At 38.1% G+C, this 15,150-nt stretch overlaps 1 non-coding gene across 1 annotated transcript; it reads right to left on the bottom strand.

Moving 5' to 3' along the window:
* Nucleotides 1-937: 937 nt before the first annotated feature.
* LOC127089130 (small nucleolar RNA R71) lies at nt 938-1,044 on the bottom strand. The gene has a single exon (XR_007790904.1). It is a non-coding gene; the product is annotated as a small nucleolar RNA R71 (small nucleolar RNA).
* Nucleotides 1,045-15,150: the final 14,106 nt, after the last annotated feature.

The following is a 15,150-nucleotide window of genomic DNA, read 5'->3' as shown; positions in this document are numbered from 1 at the left end:
TACTGAAAAGATTTATTTTAAAACTACGAAACCAACGAAGATTTGATTCCCTAATTACGACGAACTACATACCGATATCCGCGTTATTTGATATTTAATCTAGATCTTATTTTAATTTTACTTTTCCCCCTAATCATCAAAGTATCATCCGCCTTAGCTTTACGAAGTAACCTTAGAAAAACGGTATATCAATTCATAAGTTCCTGTGGGATCGATATCTTTTATTACTACGCGATTAGACTGTGCACTTGCAGTTAATACCCCAATACACTCATAAAGTCGCGATCAAGTTTTTGGCGCCGTTGCCGGGGACTTTTATTTAGTCGATATCGTAACTCTTCCGTTACGCTGTAGAGACTAAGACAATTTTTATTTCTTTTTTTCGTTGATTTGTATGCCACATACTCGCTCACAAGGCGAACCGTATTACTTACGAATCAACGACGTTGAACGATATCTCCGAGTCTTACGACGAATTCGGGAGTATCGTGCTGCAAACAATCTTCCTCCAATTGAAATTCCTGATCTCAAAAATCTTCTTCCTTTGCCGATACCCGAGATGGCAGAACCAGCTCGTGCTCTTCGAGATTACGCTGCTCCATCGCAAGATGAGCCACATTCAAGTATTGCTCCACCCGCAATCGAAGCAAACAACTTCGAACTTAAACCTTCGCTGTTACAGGCAGTGCAACAGAATCAATTCTCAGAAAATCCTACCGAGGATCCAAACCTTCATTTATCCGTATTTGTTCAATACGCTGATATTGTTAAAGCTAATGGTGTCACTTCAGAGGCAATTCGACTTCGTCTTTTTCCTTTCTCGTTAAGAGATAAAGCTAGAAGATGGCTTCAGTCTCTTCCTTCTAACTCAGTCACCACATGGAATGAGTTGAAGAAAGTCTTTCTTGCCCGATATTTTCCTCCAAGCAAAACAGCTATGTTAAGAGCCCAGATAAATGGATTTAAACAGAAAGATAACGAGTCTCTTTTCGAAGCCTGGGAAAGATACAAAGACATGATGAGACTTTGTCCACACCATGGTTTAGAGGACTGGTTAGTAATCCATACCTTCTATAATGGTCTCTTATACAACACAAGATTAACAATAGATGCCGCCGCAGGTGGTGCGCTTATGGATAAACCTTACGCTGACGCTTATCAACTTATCGAAACCATGGCCCAAAACCATTATCAGTGGGGAAGCGACCGAACAATGGTAGAAAAACCTCAAACGAAAACTGGCATGTACGAGATAAGTAGCCTTGATCATGTTAATGCAAAAGTGGATGCTCTTGCCCAGAAAATTGAAAGTTTAAATGTATCACCTCCAGCCACCGTGGTTGCCGTAACTTAAAATTGCGAAGTCTGTGGAATCCAAGGTCACACTCCTACAGATTGTCAACTCCTAACAGGAATCCAAGCAGAGCAAGTGAACTATGCTCAAGGAAATCCCTACTCGCATACCTATAACTCAAACTGGAAGAACCATCCTAATTTTTCATATAAGAGTAACAATGCTTTATACGCACCAGGACAGGCTCCCAGTCAAGCCCCAGCTATACCTCCTGGATATCAAAAGTCGACCCCATCTACGCCTAACAATAACGTTCCTAGGAAATCCAACATGGAAATCATGATGGAGAACTTCATAGCTTCCCAACAACAAACCAATAAAGATTTCTTAAACCAGAATGTACACACTAATGAACAAATTAAACAACTAGCAAGTAAAGTAGATGTCTTGGCTACCCATAACAAAATGCTGGAAACACAAATCTCACAAGTAGCTCAACAACAAGCACCTACTGCTGCCCCAACTGGTACATTTCCTGGACAGCCCCAACCTAACTCGAAAAGCCACGCTCATGCAATTATATTGAGAAGTGGAACAGAGGTAGAAGGACCATCTGATCCAAGAATTGAAAACCAAAACTCTAAAAAGCCAACTGAGGAAGAAGATAAACCTAAGGAAAAGGAAGAGAGTAATAAGGAAACCATAGAAAAGAAAGAACCTTATGTACCTCCATCGCCTTATAAACCACCTATCCCTTATCCTCAAAGGCTTATTAAAACCAAAGACGCGGGCCAATTTAAAAAATTTGTTGACCTACTGAAATAATTAAACGTCACCATTCCTTTTACAGAAGCTATTACACAGATGCCCTCGTATGCTAAGTTCTTAAAAGAAATTCTTTCTAATAAAAGGAAACTTGAAGATAGCGAAACCATTACACTCACTGCTGAATGTAGCACTATAATCCAGAATATGCCTCCTAAACTTAAAGATCCTGGTAGTTTCTCTATACCCTGTCACATAGGAAAATTTGTCATAGACAAAGCTTTATGCGATTTAGGAGCCGGTATCAGTCTTATGCCCTTGTCCATATGCAAGAGACTTGAAATGGGAGAATTAAGACCAACTAAAATGTCTGTGCAATTAGCGGATCGTTCCGTTAGATATCCCGTAGGAATTCTTGAAAACGTTCCCGTGCGCATAGGTCAATTCTACATCCCAACCGATTTTATAATTATGGACATAAGAGAAGATGAAGTTACCCCCATTATTATGGGAAGACCTTTCTTAGCAACCGCCGGTGCTATCATAGACGTAAAACGAGGACGACTCACTTTCGAAGTAGGAGAAGAGAAAATTGAGTTCATTCTTTCCCAATTTTTGAAAGCACCTGCAATAGAAGACACATGTTACTTCATGGATATCATCGATGAATGCATAAAAGAAACAGAATTAGAAAATGACGAATTAACTGAATATCATGTAGAAAACAGACTTAACCAATGTTTAGCCATAACATCGGATCCTACGCAATGCCTTAAGAAACCTACCCTCGACTTGAAAACACTTCCCAAAAATATGAGATATGAATTCCTAGACTCAAAACTTGAACGACCAGTGATAGTCAATGCAGACCTAGGAAAACTCGAAACCGAAAAACTCTTACATATCTTAAGAAAATATCCAACCGCACTAGGATACAACATCACCGATCTTAAAGGGATAAGTCCTTCTATTTGTATGCATCGCATCATGCTAGAAGAAGACTGTAAAACTTCTAGGGAACATCAGAGGAGACTAAACCCGATCCTGAGTGAGGTAGTGAAGAAGGAAGTAACGAAGTTATTAGAGGCAGGTATCATATATCCTATATCCGATAGCAAATGGGTTAGTCCTATACACGTAGTACCAAAGAAAGGAGGTATAACAGTTATCGAAAATGAAAAAGGAGAAACTATAACCAAACGAATCGAATCGAGATGGAGAATGTGCATTGACTATAGGAAACTAAACAAAGCAACCCGAAAAGACCATTTTCCCTTACCATTCATAGACCAGATGTTAGAACGATTAGTAAAGCATTCTCATTTCTGCTATCTGGACGGTTACTCAGGCTTCTTTCAAATACAAATTCATCCTGATGACCAAGAAAAGACAACATTCACATGTCCTTTTGGTACCTTCGCTTATCGACGAATGCCGTTTGGCTTGTGCAATGCTCCTGCAACCTTCCAAAGGTGCATGATGGCAATATTCACCGATTTTCTCGAAAACATCATGGAAGTCTTTATGGATGACTTTTCCGTATGCGGGCAAAGTTTCGAAGAATGTCTTGAAAACCTAGAAAGAGTTCTAGAACGATGTGTAAAAGTAAACCTAGTACTTAATTGGGAAAAATGTCAGTTTATGGTACAAGAAGGAATTGTTTTAGGACACATTATATCAAATAGAGGAATTGAAGTAGACAAAGCTAAAATAGAAGTAATCGAAAACCTTCAACCTCCAAAAACTGTAAGAGAAGTACGAAGCTTCTTAGGACATGCCGGTTTTTATCGACGATTTATTAAAGATTTCTCTAAAATAACTAAACCTTTAACCGGATTATTAATGAAAGACGCTGAATTCATCTTCGACAATAAATGTTTAGAAGCATTTCAAACACTTAAACAAGCATTGATCTCCGCGCCCATAATGCAGACTCCGGATTAGAATGAACCATTCGAAATAATGTGTGACGCAAGTGACTACGCCGTAGGCGCTGTTTTAGGACAACGAAAGGATAAAAAACTTCACGTCATATATTATGCAAGTAGAACTCTAGATGAAGCACAGATCAATTACGCCACGACCGAGAAAGAACTTCTAGCAAGAGTATTTGCACTAGATAAATTTCGTTCTTACTTGGTCGGAGCTAAAATAATCTTTTACACTGACCACGCTGCCATTAAGTACCTCTTAACAAAAAAGGATGCTAAACCTAGACTCCTAAGGTGGATCTTGTTATTACAAGAATTTGATTTGGAAATCAAAGATAAAAAAGGAACTGAAAACGTAGTGGCAGATCACCTTTCTAGACTAGAAAATCTGGAACCGGAAAGAACATCGATCAACGATGACTTCTCGTACGATAAACTTATAGCTAATTTGGAAGAAAATAGAGCTGATGAACAAGTAGAGACCACCTTGGCTGTATGCGTTACACCATGGTACGCTGATTTTGTCAATTATTTAGCCGCCGGAGTGGTTCCGCTTGATTTATCCTACCAACAAAAGAAACGATTCTTCCATGACTTGAAACATTATTATTGGGAAGACCCTTTACTTTTCAAAAGAGGCCCCGATGGTATTTTCCATTGGTGTATACCTGAAGAAGAGATAGAAAGTATAATCCAACATTGTCATTCCGCTCCTTATGGTGGACACGCAAGTACATCCAAGACCTGCTCTAAAATCCTACAAGCCGGTCTTTATTGGCCAAACATATGGAAGGATGTGCATGCTGCTGTCAAGAAATGTGATACATGCCAACGCACAGGAAACATATCTAGACGTGACGAGATGCCACAAAAGGGCATTTTGGAAGTAGAGATTTTCGACGTGTGGGGAATAGATTTCATGGGACCTTTTCCACCTTCTTTCGGTAACAAGTACATACTCGTAGCGGTTGACTACGTATCAAAATGGATTGAAGCTATAGCTTCTCCAACAAACGACACACGAGTAGTAACTAGACTCTTTAAGAATATAATCTTTCCAAGATTTGGTGTCCCAAGAATAGTAGTCAGTGATGGTGGATCGCATTTCATATCTAAGATACTCGAAAAACTATTGTTTAAGTATGGTGTAAAACATTGAATAGCGACACCTTACCATCCTCAAACCAGTGGACAAGTGGAAGTGTCTAACAGAGAAATTAAGCAGATATTGGAAAAAACAGTCGCAACGTCAAGAAAAGACTGGTCATCAAAATTACCCGAAGCTTTATGGGCTTATCGAACTGCTTACAAAACTCCCATAGGAACAACCCCATTTAAGCTTATTTATGGTAAATCTTGCCACCTCCCAGTAGAATTAGAACATAAGGCCTATTGGGCTATTAAAAATTTAAATTTAAACTATAAGGCCGCCGGTGAAAAGCGAATCCTTGATATAAACGAATTAGAGGAACTTAGACGAGACGCTTACGAAAATGCCAGAATCTACAAAGAAAGGACGAAAAAATGGCATGATAAGCGCATATCAAGGAAAACTTTCAAACAAGGCGACGTAGTCCTGTTGTTTAACTCCAGACTTAAGTTATTCCCAGGAAAACTACAATCTAGATGGTCAGGCCCTTTCCAAGTCACTAATGTTTTCCCTAGTGGAGCTGTGGAAATTAAGGGAAAATCTATGGAAACATTTATCGTAAACGGGCAGCGTCTGAAACATTATCACTATGATGAAAACAATGAAGACTCGCAAGTCCTGAAATTAGACGTATTGTCTCCTAAATCTATAGATTAACATTTACTAGTTTTATGTCGAGCTTGCGACATTAAACAAAGCGCTTCGTGGGAGACAACCCACAACTTTCTATTTTATTTTCTATTTTTATTTTATATTTTTTTTCTTTGATTATTCTTTTGATTTTATTTAGTATTCATTCTTCATTTATTTTATTTTATAAAACTTTTCTTCCTTTCTCCTTTCGGCATCTGGCCAAATCCTGACTAAATTCTTGTTTTTCTTTTCTTTAGTTAACACTAACCTGATGGGACAAATTGATCGTATGGGTATCAAATTCAGAGGGAAAGCTCAGAAACAAAAGTTTGAAGAACTAGCAAAGAGAGAGAGATACTACCTAGTTTCTATGCTGATGATTGGGCAATGACTGCCCTTGGACTAAGAGAGAGTGTCATGTATCTGCTGAGTCAAATAGGGTGGGAAACCACTCCTATTCGAAGACAATTTGTCACTTACCGGAGGCTAACTCTAGAATTCCTTAGCTCCCTGATCTATCTACCCAGCCATGGAAAAGGAATAAGCAGAGGTTTCATTCAGTTCAGGATGTTCAATATGGAGTATGAATTTAACATTCAAGACTTTACTAACCTTTTAGGGTTTCCTACCTCTTTTGACACATTCACCATGAGCCAAGAAGACCTTTTTGAATATAGAGAACTTGAACATTTTTGGGGAAGTTTAACGGGAAATGACGACCCTGAGGAGCATGAGTTTCTTTCTGGAAACATATATAACCCAGCTTTTCGTTATTTCCATAAAATCCTTGCACACACTCTTTTTGGGAAGAAATCAAACATTACCACAGTTTCACATGATGAACTCTTCATCATATTTTGTGCTTCCCAGAACCGTCCAGTGAATGGTGCCACTTATATGTTGGCGAATTTTGACCGCCTTATTCAAGATGACCGAGCACCAATTCAAATAGGCGGATTGATAACCATGATTGGTAATGCTATCGGATTACGCCAACCCATGCTTGACTTGAGCCCTTTTTGTGGCATTGCGCCTATGAGTATACCCTTCCTCTTCAACACTATGTTTATAGGAAACCTAGGACCTGAAGAGTTTGAGCTAATAATTAACAACCAAGTTCTTTGCCTATTCACCTTGCCTAGCCCGAGGACTAGTGTTCATAACCGAAACAATTGGCTCTACAATCTGAATGGAATACCTTCTCCTGTTAGATCTACTGAATCTATCCAAGACTATGAGATTTGTGACGACCAGATTCCTTATGCCACTACGCCAAAAAGGACTATTAACAGCGCATCTTAGACAGCGCTTTTAAAAGAAAGCGCTGTCTAAGGTTAAAATAAAAATGAAGCGCTGAAAATGTTCCAAGAAAATAATGAAAGCGCTGTCTAAGGGGGGGTCTTAGACAGCGCTTTTGAAAAGCGCTGTCTAAGGGGGGGTCTTAGACAGCGCTTTTGAAAAGCGCTGTCTAAGACCCCCCTTAGACAGCGCTTTCAGAAAGCGCTTCTAAATATAGACCTTAGACAGCGCTTTTGAAAAAGCGCTGTCTAAAGTCTTTAAATTTTAAAAAAAAAATAAAACCAAAAGCGCTGTCTAAGGGGGGGGGTTTAGAAAGCGCTTTTGGAAAGCGCTGTCTAAGGCCCCCCTTAGAAAGCGCTTTCCACAAAAGCGCTGTCTAAGGTCTAATAAAAATAAAATTTCAGACTTTAGCGCTTTCATTCTCTGTTCTTTTGTTTTGCCTCTTCACTCACCAGCAACCTTTCACTCACCTCACAGCGCTTCCGCCGCACTCGTATTCCCCTCAATCTCCAGGAACCTTCCACTCTAAAAGACGACAGCACACAACATCACGCCTTCCACTCCAAAACACGAAAACCCTATTTTCGTTCAACTTCCGAAAACCCTTTTATCCGCCGTCGAGGGTCCCTCCGCCGTCAACGAAACATTCGACCGCCGCACTCGCCTCTCACGGTACGTTCTGCTCTAAAAATGTGCTTGTTTGATTGTAATGCAATGAGTTCAAATGTGCTTGTTTGGTGTTAGCATATGGCTGTCCTGTTTGAATCTACACTCAATGCTTGTGGTTTGTCCATTGCCCTGTTGCAATCTTGATCAAATTTTTACTATCCACCACAACTGTCATTGTTAATGGTTTTGCTATTGCCCTGTTGAAATCTTGACCAATAAAAATGTTATTGAAATATTTAGTTTATTGACTGCACTTGTTAGGGTTAACCTCCAAACCAGTAACTTGAGAAAACTCGTTGAATTTCTGCATGACCAACTTAATAGATGTTGGATATCCCCTGGTAAAAATTAGCAAATGCCTTGGAGGTTGGTTGCAGTGGAGCCAACTAAATTGCTATAGAACCTCATAATTTCACTTTCAAACTCTTCATGCTTAGTTAAGATATTAGCATACTCCATAGTCATGGAACTAATATTACTTTGATTTTGCTTACTTTTGAGAGAAGCATAGAAGTACTTATTATTACTATCTTAGAAATATATTAGAAATAGAGACTACAATATAATAGAGACTACTTATTATTGCTAACTTAGAAATATATTAGAAATAGAGACTACAATATAATCAATTAATAAAAGAAGAAAAATTTAAGAATTCGCTTGATTAAATTATGAATTTGCACAAAGATTTCACTAACAATAAAAATAACAAATATTTCACTTTTATCTTATGTATATTATGATAAACTTTAATCACAAAATATCTTATCTTCCCTTTTATCTTATGTATGTTATGATCCATTTTTTATGCCATCATAATATTATCATGAATATTTCTCCCTAATACAAAGCGTGATTGAAAAGGAGAGATAGTTGGAGGAATAATAATCTTCAACCTATTTACAACCACTTTGTTAATAATTTTATACGACATGGTTTAATTGTTTACTTTAATAAGTAGGAAAACCATGGATAAAACATGGATCTGTGCCGATCGAATGACCAAAGAGTACGAGAGTGGGGTTTTGGAATTCGTTAAGTATGCTGTTCAACACGCTGAAAACCCCAGACGAATGCATTGTCCTTGCTTGCGTTGTTGTTATATTGGTAAGGTTGACGCACATGGATTGAAATCGCATTTGCTGAGGCATGGAATTGATCAAAGTTATCAGTGTTGGATATTTCATGGTGAGAAAATTAACGAGAATGTTGAATCGAGTGGAAAAAGTAGTACGACCTATGCTTCATACGACAAAGACACGGAAACATACGATTGTGATCGAGTTGAAGAGATTGTAGAAGCACTGGAAGAAGATCTTCATGATTGTCCTGAAATGTTTGAGAGGATGGTAAGCGATGCTGAGAAACCGTTGTACAAAGGTTGCACTAAATTCTCAAGACTTTCTGCGGTATTAAAGTTGTACAACTTAAAGGCGGGTAATGGATGGTCGGATAAAAGTTTCACAGAGTTGTTGGCCCTTATGAGAGAAATGCTACCGGATGATAATGTTCTTCCTAATCGAACCTATGAGGCAAAAAAAATGTTGTGCTCTATTGGCATGAGCTATGATAAGATACATGCTTGTCCTAACGATTGCATTTTGTTTCGTAACGAATATGCAATGTTAACTGAGTGCCCTAAATGCGGTTTGTCTCGATATAAGAAAAGATTATCTCCCGCAAAAGTCTTATGGTATTTTCCGATAATTCCGAGATTTAGGCGCATGTTTCGTAGTGAAACCGATGCAAGACATCTTACTTGGCATGCAGATGAAAGAATTATTGATGGAATGTATCGGCATCCGGCTGATTCACCACAGTGGTCGAAGATTGATAATGATTATCCTGAGTTTGGATCAGAAGCAAGAAACCTTCGATTGGCATTATCTACTGATGGAATGAACCCACATGGTCTTCAAAGTATCTCACATACCACATGGCCTGTGATTCTTATGATTTATAACCTACCTCCGTGGCTATGTATGAAGCGTAAGTACATGATGTTATCTATGTTAATCTCTGGGCCTAAACAACCAGGGAATGACATTGACGTATACTTGACACCTCTGATCGAAGATTTAAAGATTTTGTGGGAGAACGGTGTGGAGGTTTATGATGGATATAGGAAAGAAAGTTTCAATTTGAGGGCGATGTTGTTTGGCACAATTAATGATTTTCCAGCATACGGGAATCTATCTGGGTATAGCATTAAAGGTCAACGTGCGTGTCCTGTTTGTGAAGACGGAACCGATACGATTCGATTGGAACTTTGCCAGAAGAATGTGTTTCTCGGTCATCGTAGATTCTTACATTCTAAACATCACTACCGTGGGTGGAGAAAAGCATTCAATGGAGACACCGAACATCGTAGAGCTCCACCCGCATTGTCAGGTGAACAAGTTTTTGAAAAGGTGAAAGATGTGCGTACTGAGTTTGGCAAGCCTTTTGCACATAAGATTGTGAAAGGTGGGTGGAAGAAAAGGTCGATATTTTTTGAATTGCCATATTGGAAGTCTTTGTACGTGAGACATTTTCTCGATGTTATGCATATTGAAAAAAACGTATTTGAAAGTGTTATCGGTACATTACTCAATATAAAAGGCAAGTCTAAGGATGGCCTTAAAGCAAGGGAGGACATGTTAAAAATGGGAATGAGAACTGAATTAGCACCCGTGAAGAAAGGAAGACGAACATATCTACCACCTGCTGCTTTTACTTTATCTAGAAAGGAGAAAAAAATTTTGTGTAAGTCTCTGAGTGAAGTTAAGGTTCCAGAAGGATACTCATCTGATATCAGAAGACTTGTTTCTATGAAAGACCTCAAGTTGAAGAATTTGAAGACACATGATTGCCATGTTATAATGGAACATTTTCTACCGATAGGTATACGTTCTATTTTGCCAGAAAAAGTAAGAAGTGCCATAACTAAATTGTGTTTTTTCTTTAGGTCAATTTGTAGTAAGGTGATCGATCCCGAGATCTTACCAACACTACAAAAAGAGATTGTAATTACCTTGTGTGAGCTTGAAATGTATTTTCCTCCGTCTTTTTTTGACATAATGGTTCATTTAGTTGTTCATCTTGTGAAAGAGACACAGTTGTGTGGACCCGCATATATGAGATGGATGTACCCTGCTGAACGGTACATGAAAATATTAAAAGGGTACGTGAAATCCCGAAGTCGACCAGAGGGTTGTATTGTTGAACGATACATTGTTGAAGAAGCTGTTGAGTTTTGTACTGAATATTTGTCTAACGTTCAATCGATTGGACTCCCCAGAGCTCAGATTTTCGACAAAATGGAAGGTAAAAAATTAATTGGGAATAAAATTGTGACAATATCAAGGGATGAACGGGATCAAGTTCATTTGTATGTTCTGCACAATAATAATGAGGTTGAGCCATATGTTGAAATGCACAAGGATGTACTCCGAAGGTTAAATCCGAACAGAAATGAAAATTGGATAGTTATAGAGCACAATCAAAGTTTCATACAATGGTTGAAGGATCATATTTATTTGAAGCGCTCTTCAGATCCTTCTTCGGTAACAGAAAGGTTGAGATGTTTGGCGTATGGTCCAAGTTTGCATGTGTTTTCTCATAGCGCATATTCAATTAATGGATACACATTTTATACCAAAGAACAAGATGATAAGAGTACTATGCAAAATAGTGGTGTCACCGTGCTAGCTGAAGCAATGCATATATCAAGTATGAAGGACTTAAACCCCAAATATGCAAATTTGTCATATTTTGGAGTTATTGAGCATATTTGGGTGTTTGATTACGAGAAGTTTCAGATTCCCATCTTTGGTTGCAAGTGGGTGAGTAGTAGTGGCATACGAATGGATAAGTCTGGATTTTTGCAAGTTGATTTTACTAGGGTGGGGTACAAAGATGAACCTTTTATTCTAGCATCTCAAGCTAAACAAGTGTTCTATGTGAATGACCCGAAGAGTACAAAATGGTCTATAGTGCTTTTCTCTAACAAAGTGACTGATGATAGCGGTGTCGATCAATGTGATATTGATGTTGAGAATGAGTCATGCATTAGACGGAATGAGTTGAATAGAAATGATGAAGTTGAGGATCTTATACCGGATGAGTCATATATAAGAAACGATCATAATGAGGGAATTTGGATCAATTCATCCGTACGCATTGCTAAGAAACAAGTGATTAATATTCCAACAAAGAAAAGAAAGAGATGTTAGTGACTTAGGTAAATTATCCATGGTTTCTTTATGTTTTTTTTTCATTTGTTTTGATTATAAGTTATATGTGGTAATGCATGATTTCATTATATTTTTGTATTCAATTGCTTTGATTATAAGTTATATCTGGTAATGCATGATTTCTTTATTTTTTTGTTTTCAATTGTTTTGATTATAAGTTATATTTGATATTTGATGGTTTCCTTGGTTTATTACAGGTTAGACATGGCTGATGACCAACATGAGGAAGTTAGTAAAGTATCCGCGGAAGAAGAAATCCGAAGAGGCATCACAGTAATGCGAAGGGTGGTCCAAGGAAGATCTCGAGGCATCATACTAGATGTCTCTTGGAACAACCAGGGACAACTTATAGAACCTAATGGGCATACCTTAACTAGTTTCATCGGTGCACTAGTAAGGAATGAAATTCCCATTACGTGTGATGATTGGAGAAATAAAGAGTTGAAAGAGTCCAAAGAAAAAATTTGGAGTGAGATAAAGGTACAATCATTTGGCCCTTAATTATACCGTATCAATTATATTTTTTTCAATTACCGATACTAACTATCAATCTGTATGTTTTTTTTAGCGATGTTTTAACATCGAAGAAGAAAGAAGAGGGTTTTGCATGAAATTGGCCGGAAAGCTTCTTAGAGGGTTTCGGACATTTTTATCATCCAAGTTCCTTAAGGATGCGGATGGTAATTTTGTGGATGCGGAGCTTCCTAGAAAATATGAAAGTTTGATATCGGCTGAAGAATGGGAAGCTTTCAAATCCAAAAGACAAGACCCGACTTTTCAAAGAATAAGTGCTACGAATCGGGAAAGAGCATCGAGTCCCGCATATCCGTACCGAAAAGGACGTGTCGGATATGGACGCTTAGAACAATCCATGGTAAGTATTTATAAATTGCGAAAACAAATTTGTTCATCATATATTAGTTTTATCTGATCAAATTGTATGACTTAATGTGTAGCTGCAGAAGGAGGAAAGTTCAGAAACATCTCTTCCTGCACATGTTTTGTGGAAGGAAGCCCGTGTGGGCAAATCCGGAGTTCCTCAAGAAGACGTTTTAAACGTATACCAGAAATGTGTAAGTATAACATTTTTTCATTAATTGAATAACATTTTTATACACAAATATTTGACAAGTATACGGTATTCATCTGATTTTTCAGGAGGAGCTATCTCAGACTCTATCTCCCGATGATACTAAGAACATACTTAGTCGGGCATTAGATGTCCCTGAGTATTCTGGTCGGGTGAGGGGTAAGGGATTTGGAGTCACTCCGACCTCCCTCAGTGTTAGAAAAGGAAAGGCTCCTAGTAATCGGGAGCTTCATGCAAGATTGGAAGCCATGCAAGCTGAGCTTGATGCACTGAGGAGAGAAAGAGAGGCTAGCGCCTCAACGGTATACAGAGATGCTTCGGACAAAAACAGTATCAACTGTACCTTTCAGCCGAACATTCCAGAGGTAATTACATATAATTGTCTTAAATTGAACTGTCTGCTTAAATTATGTATTTGACATATATACACATTAACGATTTCTTGTTATTATTGGTTTTAGGGCATTTCCCATTGTCAGCTGTATTTGTCGTCACCACACTATCGGATGGTTGGCAAGGGAAAAGTGCATAACGTTAGCGGAGTATTACTCCACACTAGAGAGCTCCCTGCTGGATGTTTGAAGGTATCAGTTGATATTGCAGTTGACCCGAATGCATTATTACCATATCCTAGCGATGATTCGGATGCAACAACGGTGCACGAAGCAGTAGGTTCGTTTGTTGCATGGCCGACAAACCTCATATGCGTAGGATATGAGGTATGCTTAAAACTTATGTTAACTTTAATGTGTATATTCAAAGTTTAAAATTTATGCTTAAAATTTTACTTACATATTTTCCTTGATTATGTTAAATAGACTCCCACAAAATCCAAATCAAGAAAAGAGGTAATATACAATTATATGACATATATTCATGGAAGTTGTTACATTCTTAATTTGATCTAACTATTTATATGACATGTAGGTTCAAGAAAATGAGGTTAGCAATGCCTCCGCACAACAAATAAAGGAGGTTAAGAACGCCTCCGCACGGGTAAAAAGTTCTGGTGCTAAGAAGACCGTAGCTAGGAAAAAACCTACCACCAAGTATAGGTCGTGCCTCAGGACATTTATAGAGATGACCGATATACCGACCGGAGGTGTTCGGACTATACATATGGAGGAAGGGATTTTCGGCTTTGCTCACGACCAAATGATTGGTAATGAAGACTTCATGCAAGTTTTTGGTCATGAAGAAATCGGCGTCAACGTTGTCAATACATATATTAGGTAAATCCGGTCTACTTTGTTTTATTAATTCGGTTTACTTTATGTTAATCCGGTTTACTTTATGTTTCAAAAGAGGTGTTAATGATGTTTTTATATTAGGTTTTTGTATGACAAAATGATGCGCCCCAATGATTTGGACCAGTCATTCGGATTCTTAGCACCAGCGAGCATCAACTTAGGTGCAATCTTAAATAACCCGGATTCCGTGACGGAGTACGTTCTTCGGATCCTCAATGACAATAAAAATGCGGAGAAGTTATTTTTTATACCGTTTAATACCGGGTTAGCATTTCATTCTAAATTCATATATTATAATTATTTTCCAAGTTACCATCTAACATTTGCCTAATCATTACAGTGGACATTGGTTGTTGCTCGCAATCAATCCTATCCGAGAAATTGTGTATTATCTTGACTCGTTAGGAAATGATTGGACAACATACCCGGATATGAAGCGCCTAATTGACACGTAAGTGAGAATGTTCAAAATTTTTCTTAGTTTATGTTAATTGTTCTAATTGCTTCATTTTTATTTTATTAGCATCCTACAAGCTTTTCGGGCCCAACGAGATATCCAAACCTCAAGGAGGGGCGCCAACCGCATTACATGGATTAAAGTGGCGGTATATTTTTAATTACCACATTTTTTTTTATATTAGTGATGACACTTGATAAAACTTAGGATTTATAATCCATATTTTTTTTTCATGTAGTGTCCTCAACAACGTAATCAAATAGATTGCGGGTATTTCGTGTTGAGGTTTATGCGGGATACTCTTGCTTTGGGCCGATTAGTGATTCCCACCGATGTATGTATTACTAACTTATGAGTTAATTTTATATTTACACATA

Source organism: Lathyrus oleraceus, chromosome 5 (genome assembly GCF_024323335.1).
Source record: "Lathyrus oleraceus cultivar Zhongwan6 chromosome 5, CAAS_Psat_ZW6_1.0, whole genome shotgun sequence".
Classification (NCBI taxonomy): domain Eukaryota; kingdom Viridiplantae; phylum Streptophyta; class Magnoliopsida; order Fabales; family Fabaceae; genus Lathyrus; species Lathyrus oleraceus.
Note: the sequence above shows the minus strand (reverse complement) of the source record. Positions and strands in the feature narration are given on the sequence as shown.